The sequence below is a fragment of the Eschrichtius robustus genome, chromosome 13 (genome assembly GCF_028021215.1).
Source record: "Eschrichtius robustus isolate mEscRob2 chromosome 13, mEscRob2.pri, whole genome shotgun sequence".
NCBI classification, from domain to species: domain Eukaryota; kingdom Metazoa; phylum Chordata; class Mammalia; order Artiodactyla; family Eschrichtiidae; genus Eschrichtius; species Eschrichtius robustus.
In genome coordinates, this window is record NC_090836.1 from 103,168,201 (window position 1) to 103,177,734 (window position 9,534).

Sequence of the window (9,534 nt, forward strand, 5' to 3'; positions counted from 1 at the left end):
GGAATGCTCGTCACCTTGAGGGATCCACTTGGTGGTGCAGCCCTCAAAACGATCCTTCGTTCAATACATTCCAGCTGGGAGACAGACCGGGAATGGGAGGATTAGGTGAATGATGCCCAAGGCCGTGGAAGCACAGCGCAAGAGGGAGGACCACACAGCAGAAGTGGTGTGTGGAAGAGTTCATGGAGAGCTTCCTGGGACAGGTAAGTCCTGAGTTGGGTTTTGTAGGATGAATAGGAGTTTGCCAGCTGCAGAATACGAAAAGGAATGAGAAGCCCCCACATTCACACTCTGACCGTATGTGTGTGCTGTTGAGTCCTGTGCGAGTTGTGCCGCGTGGTATACTGATGGGGTGGGAGGGCCAAGGACTCTGTGGGAGCCGGGGACCCACGTGCCCAAAAGGGTAGGTCATTTCTAGAGTCAGTTTCAGAATTAATCAGGAAGCTTTGGTTGCAGGTAACAGAAACCCAAGCCAAACTAGCTTAGGCCCAGAGGGGACTTATCGCCTTATGGAAGAAAAAAATCCAGGAATTGGACCAGCGTCAGGCATGGCTGGTTCAAAGGGCGTCCTCAGGACTCTGCCCCCGCTCCATTTCTGCTGACTGCTTTTCCGTGCTTCCCCAGCCCCAGCAGGCTCCCCTTGGAAAGGTAGAGAAGGCCAGGCCTTGATCGCCTTCCCCACCCCTGCCTCCCCACCCCGTGGAAAGCCCTCTCCCCTCTCCAGCAGTGAGTCACGAATGCTCAGTCCTGAACCGCTGACCGTGCGTGCTCCCCGGCCAGGTGGTGCCCTGGGTGGAGCCAGCCGCATGGCGGGCGGGGATGGAAGAGGCAGAGGATTCTTGGTGGGCGGAGCCAGCTGTTGCTCCATTGAGATCAGTGCCGGGTAGAAATGGGCTTCACGTGGGCTCTCGCAGTGACCTTGACCTGCGGAGGATGGAGGCGGCCCCCAGGGCTGAGTCAGCTGGAACTTCCCATCTGTCGCCCTGAGCCTGTCTGAGCCCTCAGCTCTGCACAGCGACCGGGGGCCAGGGAGCAGCGCCCCTGGAGGCCAGGCCAGGGTGGCACAGGCAGCGACCCCTGGGAGGGCAGGGAGAGGGCATGGGTGCTGGCTGTCCTGCTTCACTCCAGCCACCTGTGGCTCCGTGGGACCTCCAGCAACGCCTCTGGCAGCCACCAGGTAGGCAGGCACTGCTCGCCTCTGCTCCATTCTTCAGGCCGGGAGCCGAGTTCTGTGGCCCAAAGGGGCCTGGAGGCCTGTCCTGCCCACAACTTGAGCTGCCCCGTATGACCTGGACCCTGGCCCTGCTCTCATTCCTAACCCGGCCCCACTGCCCTAGCCCCCTCCGGGATGGGGCGAGCCGTTCACTGCAGGTGGGCACCTTCCCCAGTGCCCACCCCAGGGACCCAGGGGCAGCATGGTTGAGTGCGCTGCCTGGGGAGGGGGGCTTGGGCGGGCAGCAGAATTCAACCTTGATGCTCAAACCAGGCCCGGGCAGAGGCCCGGGGCATCAGCCCGCACGCCTCGCCACCGAGGCGCCCACTGCTGCCCTGGCCTCCCTCCTCCTATGGGCCACACTCCCGGCGGGTGCGCTCAGGCTGTGACGTCGCCCACACTCTCTGCTTTGAGCCCGCACCTGGCAGGGACCCGAGTCAAACGTGGGACCCTCACCCAGCCCCGCGGACAAGAGGAAGTCCGTGTCTCACAGGTTCAGAGAGAAAGGTCATGGGGTGCCCAGAGCCCGGCGCAGGGCTCCCCTCCCTGCTCAGGACCTGCCCCCGCCCCGCCCTGAGGATCCCTCACCCTCAGCTTCAACTTCGACACCTCAGTGCCGCCAAGCCCGGTCACTGCTTCCCTGTGACAGGGCCCCTGCCTGTTTCACCAGCCACCTTGCCTCTCGCTGCACCTCCTGCTGGGAGAGCCCCACCCCCGGCTGGCGCCTCCTGCTCGTCCCCCCTGGATGGGAACCCGAGCTCCTCTGGGGGCTTCTTCCTCCGGTTCCCAAGGTTGGGCCGGCAGCCACCGTGCCGCGCCTCCTCCCGAGCACGTACATCTGCGGCGCCGCCGTCTCCGGGCAGCGCCCTGAGAGCAGGCCTGGGTCAGGCCCAGAACAGGTGTCGGGAGGCTGGGCACCCCAAGCTGCAGGAGGCCCACCTATGGCCGCCGTGGCCGCCTGTGACATCCCTGCCCCCCTGACCACGGGCCTGGAAGGCTGTGAGCCGAGGGCAGCTCGCCTCCCAGCCCCCTACGGTTTCCCCGTAGGGCCGCAGCACCAGGCTGGGTGGGAGCTGCCCTTCCATCTCGAGGGTGAGGGAGAGACAGGGGCTCCTGGCCAGGCCCCACCCACCATGTGCACTCGGGGAGGCCTGACAGGGAGTGACCGGAGCGCGCGGGACGCCTTGGCCCAGGCTGGAGCCACAGGACACAAGAGGAGCTGAGACTTCACCTTCCTGCCCTGTTCGCTGTTCACCCCCAACAGCTTCCCGCCGTGCTGGGACCACCAGGCCCAGCCCTGTGGTGTCCAGACCATTCCACCTGCCCCCTCCCCTCGAATGACCCTCCCCCGAGGCTGTGAGGTCACGGGCCCACCCCAGCCAGGCTGTGTGTCCTCAGGCAAGTTGCCCACCCTCTCTGGGCCTCAGCTGTAGTGAGTAGTCACACGGCCTAGAGCGATGCTGGGGCTCAAGAAAGCACCGATGCCCCAGCAAATGGGGACAAGCCCCAAGTGCCCCCTCCCCTGGGAAGTCACTTGGGTTCCCTGGCCCCAGACCACATATATGGTTCCCTCCTCTTCTCCTCGTGCCCCCAGCACCACGTCACTCCACCCCTCTCCTCCCCGGCAGGGATTGGCCTGTCCTGGAATCAGCTGGACCGGAGGGGGCGACTTAGACAGGGCCAAGGCCAGGGCTTGGCATGGTGCTGGGGCCCAGGTGGGCTTTGAGGGCCAGTTAACTCACTCAGTGGTGAGGGGAAGGGGATGGGAAACTGAGGCACGGGGAGTGAAGTACCCAGTCCAGGCCAGTGCTGCCCCCAGGCACAGTGACCCCTGATGGCTATTTTTTTACCCCAAGCTGGCGCCAGCCCCGAGATTCCTGACCAGAGCCTGTCACAGCTGGAAGGCTCTTGGCCAGAGCAGGGGCTGGTGCCCAGCTGCCTGAGGTGACCCACAGCTGAAGAGGCGCACCCTCGGCCCCTCCATCACTGCAGGCAGAGGAGAAGGAGGTGCCCCCTCCACTTTATACGACTCAATTCCAGTGCTAAATGCAGAAACATGGCTTGGCCGAGCGCCGATTTCAGTCCGGGCCGGCTCCCAGGGCAGCAGGGCGGCCCAGCCATGACCCAGGGCCTGGGAACACAGGCAGGACCCGGCCGAGCCATGGGGCCTCCGAGGGCCAGTCCTCTCAGAAGGCTGGCGACCTTCCCAAGGGTGGACAGCCAGGCAAGGACCATGTCTCCTGACCCCTCGTCCCCTCCCTTCCTGGAAGCCCTCCTTGGGCCAATCTCCTGACCGACCACCCGGCTGGACCTCCCTGGGTGCACAGGACCCCGGGCCCCCTGCAGGCCTGGCTCTAATCTCAGGCTCTTCTGTGGTCCCCAGTTCACAGGCAGGAGACAGAGGCTGGACAAGGCCAACCCAAGGTCACACAGCGGTGACTGACAGAGCTGGGGCTGGACGCATCTGCTGGCCTCAGCCTACAGCCTCTCCCTCCACACCCCCTGCCCCGTGCTAGGGGGACGGTGCCCTGTTTCACAAATGAGGAAACTGAGGCCCGGGGAGGATCAGCCCCTGAGTTCACACCCTGATAGGGAAGGTCACGCTGTCTGTGGCCTCAAAGCCGGCGCTCCCCACCTGCACCCCCTCCCACCCGGCTGCAGGGGTGAGTCTCCAGATCCCCCCCAACCCCTGCAGGGAGAGGGTTCCTCTATCTGGGGTGAATCAAGAGCGAGGGTTGTAGGACGTGTGCCCTCACCGGCTTGGGGGTCGGGAAGGCTTCCTGGAGGAGGTGACGTGACCACTAACCCAAGTCCTCAGAGACAAGGAGTCGAGACAAGGCAAAGGGTGGGGGTGGGGAGGGAAGTGTGTGGTGTCCACGGGTGAGGGAGCACCTGGAGGGAGCAGGGCCTGGAGGCAAGAGGTAGGAGGGTGGGTGGGTAGGTGGGCCGCAAAAGGCCTGGGGCACCCTTGGGTCCTCGGAGGCCACAGGGAGCCATCGATGGTTTTAGCCAGTGAGTAACAAGATCAGGTGAGTGCTGTGAAAGTTCACCTGGCTGCCGTGTGGATTCTGGATTAGAGTCCCCACTCCGGCTCCTCTGCTGGGTCCACCCTCCGGGTCACCAGTGCTCGGGGGGAGAGGAGGTGGGCTTGGCTCTGGAGGAGCCCACCCTCCCTGCCCACACCCCTGACCGCCCCACGCAGGAGCAGCCAGCCGCACCCCGTGTCTCCCTGGGAGGGTACAGGGCAGGGGGCTGCAGGGCCACGCAAAGGCCCCGGGGCAGGCCCACCAGGCCGAGGGAGGTGGGTGGGCCCAAGCAGGGGAGCCACTGGGGGCCTGGGGTTTCCCAGACGGAGCTCTGTGCTCAGTGTGGACCGCGGTGGGAGGGGAGGAGCCCCAGGCAGGGAGCGGGGAGGAGGGAGGCTCGGGTGAGGCTCAAGGCCTCATGAGCGCCTGTGGGGGACGGGATGGAGACTCCCGCAGGCCATGGAGGTCACGGGGGCACATGGGGAAGAGTAACCCAGAGCCACGCCTGTCACGGGCTGGGGGGCTTCTCCTGAGCCCTCCCTGGGTCCCCAGGCCTATTTTAGGGACTTCGGTGTGGAGCATCGCGGGAAGTCCCCAAGCTCATGGAAGGGCACATGAGGGGAAGTGGGGGGACGTGGCTCGGAGACCCGGAGGCTTCTAGAAGGAGGAGTGTGGCTCTTGGGGCGAGGTCCCAGCTTGAGGAGGCATGGCCCGTGGCAGGTGTTGAACGTGTGAAGCGGCCCTTGGTGGCCAGGGTGGCCCAGGATGGGGGCCCGTGTCAGGGGCAGTCACATCTGGCTTCTGGGCTCACAACAGGCTGGGTTCATGCCGGCGCCCAGCCCCAGATGAGTCGGGGTGCCGAGTCGGAAGGCCCCCGTCAGCCCCTGGGCCGTGTGTGTCCGGCACCCGAGGCCTCAGATGCAGCCGCAGGATCCAGACCCCCCGGCAGCCAGGAGGTCCACAACCGCCGCCACTGGACAGTGAGATTTGCACGTCCTCAGGGGTGGCGTCCCAGCTCCAGGTCATCTGTGGGGCTGCGTGTAAAGCCCCCGGGCTCCCCTCCCCTCAGAGGGGTCTCAGCCCCTTGGTCTGTGGATCTCCCAACAGACCCCACCTGGAATTTCATCTTGTAGTTGACGTTTCCTGCGTCTGGTCTGTGCTGGGATGGGCTGTGGGCAGCGACCGTCTATCTGAGAGCAGCTGGCAGAGGGTCCTGGGGACACTCAGGGTCAGGGGGTCATTGGGGTGGGGATGATGTGGACAGATTGTCGTGGGCACCACCGTCCCCTGGAGCCACCAGGCCAGAGGGCCTCACTCAGTGTCTGTGTGACACGTCCCTGAGGCCGAAGGCCAGGCCAAAGTCCCACCGTGGTCGGGACGAGCCGGGGCCAGAGGCTGGGTCTCCACTCCTCGCTGGCCCTCTCCCAGCAGTAGGCCACGGTGTCTGGACTGGGCCAGCGTGAGGCCGTGGTTTTCTCCCGTTCTGGGGAAGGCAGCCCAGGCCCAGGCTGTCAGCCGCTGCACTGGGCACCCAGGTGTGGCCAGAATGCTCCAGGCTCCTCCACCCCCATCCAGCAGGGGGGAACCAGGGGCTGCGGCTGCCGAGGAGCAGCTGCCTGGCAGGCTGGGGTGTCTGAGCATCTGGCCCCCAGGGAGAAGGCCTCCTGCCCCACAGACGGCAGCCCCTCCTCAGCCTGGCATCTGGATCGTAGGTCTCTCTGGGCTCTGAGGGCTGGTGGGTGCCAGCCTGTCCCTGGGGCCACACTGCTCCAAGGAGGGCTACGGGCGAGCTCCCAGAGGGAGGCCCCGAGGACCGGCTCAGCTCTTGCCCCCCGCCTCCCACTCAGGGGCCCGAACACTGCTGGTGTCTTCAGCCCGGACCTGCCCCTCCATCCTCCTTCCAGGGCCAAGGGCCCGCCGTCCACCCCAGGGCTCTCGCCAGAGCCCCGGCCCATCCTGGGCTCCTCCCCCCAGTTCCCTCCTCCTGTCCTGTGTCCCCACGCCCCCTGCCCCCTAACCCCTCTCTCAGAGCCACCCATGCCTCAGCCCGGGAGGCTGGCCCCTGGCGCCCCTGCCCCCAGCTGCCCCCTCTCCTTCAGGGGCAGGACTGCACAGGGCTTGGGAGCCCGGACTCTGGACCTGCTTCAAATCCCAGAACCACCAGTCATACTTCTCTCTGCCTCAGTTTCCTCACCTGCAGAAGGGGGATCACCGGTACCCTCCTGTAGGACCAGGTGGGGGTTAAATGCCCTCCATGGAGCCTACCCTGCCCACCCCCACCCGGGCCTTTGCTGGCTGCACTCTGCCTAGAAGGTCCCCCCGACAAGCCAGCCCCTGCAGTCCTCACCTCAGCTCCATAGGCCCACACCTGCCCCTGCCAGGCCAGGCTCCGCTCCCTCCATGGCTGCCCGCCTCCCTAGGCCCCCAGGCCTCTGCTCCTGCAGCCCCATGATGCCTTCCCCTCCCCCACCCCTTCCCCCCCTTTCGGGACCCCTGGCTTTGGACTGCCCAGCTGACCTTGAGTGCACTCAGCCCCAGACCTGGCGCTCCTCGGGGTCAGCGTTACCTCCCTTCCGCTCCCTCCCCCTCCCTGCGCTCGGAGCCCCTGAGATCCCCCTGCAGGGTCAGAGGCACATGGGGTCCTAGACTTTCTCCTGCACAGACATGGAAGCTGGGGCACGTTTCAGGCAGCGGAGTGAAAGGATCAGAGGTGCTTTTAGAGGAGGGGGTGCGAGGGGCAGGGGGCTGCAGTTGGGGCTGTTTGGGGAGTGGGGGGAGGGCGGGGGGGGGCACTCTACCAGGGCGAGGAGGGGACAAGGGTGGGGAGCTGTGGCTGGAGCTGGTGATGGGTTTGGCGGGGCGGCCCTGTCCCGACGCCTGGCTTGGACAGACTGGCCGGCGGGTGGCGCTGTTGGCCAAGATGGGGACCCTGGAGGGGTGTCAGGCTTCGGGGCAATCTGGGGGTTCCTGAGAGGCACCCCGGGGGACAGCTCAGGAGGGAGGGCCGGGCTGGGGGCAGGCCGGGAAGCACTGCCCCCTGTGGGGTCCACGGAGCCAGAGCAGGGTCGGGGGGGGGGTGGGCCACCGGAGAGGAGGAGGGGGAGTGCGCGGAGCAGAGCCGGAGCGAGAGGGCGCACGCCTGAGGCCCGCGCGGAGGCCGGGGAAGGCGGCGAGGCGTGCGGAGGAGCAGGGCTGGAGTGGCTGGCGTCGGCCGAGGGGAAGCAGAGGTCGGCTGCGCCTCCCGACTCGCAGGTGGGCCGTGGGTGGGACTCCAGGGGTGGAGCAGGCGCCCCTCGACGCACTGTGAGGACAGCAGGCACCCTGACCCGCTGGCCACCCACACCGCCTGCCCAGCCTTCTCCCAGAAGCCGCTTCCGAACTCCCAGGCAGCCCATGAGCCCGGTGACAGGGCTCGGATCAGGGAAAGAAAAAATATATCCTTTGTGCCGCAAAACGGCTGCCCTTTCCCACAAGCCGTCACAATTCTGCCTTTGTTTCCGCTGAAGCAACCGATAGAGAAACCAACAGTGTTCGCACGACGGTGGGGCCTTAAAAAGAAGTCCTCCAGAGCCTGGGGAAGGGGGCCCCCAGAGGCTGGCCTGGACCGAGTGGGCACGTGCGAAGGGAACACGGAGCTCCCCCAGGAGGGGCAGCAGCTGGACCTTGGATCGGGCTTGGACCCAGAACACACAGCAAGATGCCCTCGAGTGGGAGAAGTTGAAAAATAAGCAACGGAGACGGCCAAAGTTGCTGGCAGCTTGGTCCTGGGAGCATCCCGCCCACGACCTTGGCTTTGCTGAGCCCACAGTGCGTGGGTGTCAGGCGGGGCCAGGCCCAGGCCAGCAGCTCTCCCTGGGCCTGTCTTTGCATCCACCTCCGCCGCTACGTCGGGTCTCCAGGGCCCTCTGGATTGCCCGAGGGAGAAAATGAAAAGCTCACATGTGTGCGCACAGAGACACGAACACCCACAAACAGCCTCACACACAGAGCCTGTGCAGAAGTGTATGCACACTCACACACAGAAGTGAGCACACACAGAGGTGTGCACATGCATGTACACACGTGCACAGGCACACGTGCACACAGAGACCCGTGCACACAATGCACACATATACATGCACGAGCATATAGTCACGTGCATGCCTGTTTGTCCACGGGTGTGCATGCACACGTGCATTCATGCACATACTCAGGTGGCACACAAATGCACACAGTCACACGTATGCACGTGCACACACACGCAGACAGAAATGCATACCTGCTCACACACACACCCATACACAAGCATATACACACGTGCGCGGTCCTGCACATGCGTACGTGCTCAGGATGGCAGGCGGGGCTTCCGTTCCACCAGTGACTCAGCTGTGCAGAGTCCAGGGGCTTTCTGACCCTCGTCTTTCTCCTCTCCTGGGTGAGGAAATAGAGCCCTGGTCTTGGAGAGCTCCCCACCGTCCCCTGCAGGCAGCACACATTCCGCTGAAGGTCAGGTTCACTCCCTTGGTGCAGCTCCCGACTTCCAAGGGCAGCTCCTGGGAGGGGCGCAGGGATGAGCAGTTGTGGTCGTGGCGCCCCCTCGCGGCTCCGGCTGGTCGTGCGCATCCTGGGCAGAGGGGAGGGACTCACTCAAGGTCAAACAGGCTGCCTAGGCCAGGATCCTCCTATTGTTCTGAAATAAGTACCTCTTACATTATATATATATATATTTTAACATCTTTATTGGAGTATAATTGCTTTACAGTGTTGTGTTAGTTTCTGCTGTATAACAAAGTGAATCAGCCGTATGCATATATATATATCCCCATATCCCCTCCCTCTTGTGTTTCCCTCCCACCCTTCCTATCCCACACCTCTAGGTGGTCGCAAAGCACCGAGCCGATCTCCCTGTGCTATGCGGCTGCTTCCCACTAGCTATCTATTTTAGATTTGGTAGTGTATATATGTCAATGCCACTCTCTCACTTTGTCCCAGCTTACCCTTCCCCCTCCCCATGTCCTCAAGTCCATTCTCTACATCTGCGTCTTTATTCCTGTCCTGTCCCTAGGTCCATCAGAACCATTTTTTTTTTTTTTAGATTCCATATATATGTGTTAGCATACGGTATTTGTTTTTCTCTTTCTGACTTACTTCACTCTGTATGACAGACTCTAGGTCCATCCACCTCACTACAAAGAACTCAACTTCATTTCTTTTTATCGCTGAGTAATATTCCATTGTATATATGTGCCACATCTTCTTTATCCATTCATCTGTCAATGGACACAGGTTGCTTCCATGTCCTGGCTATTGTAAATA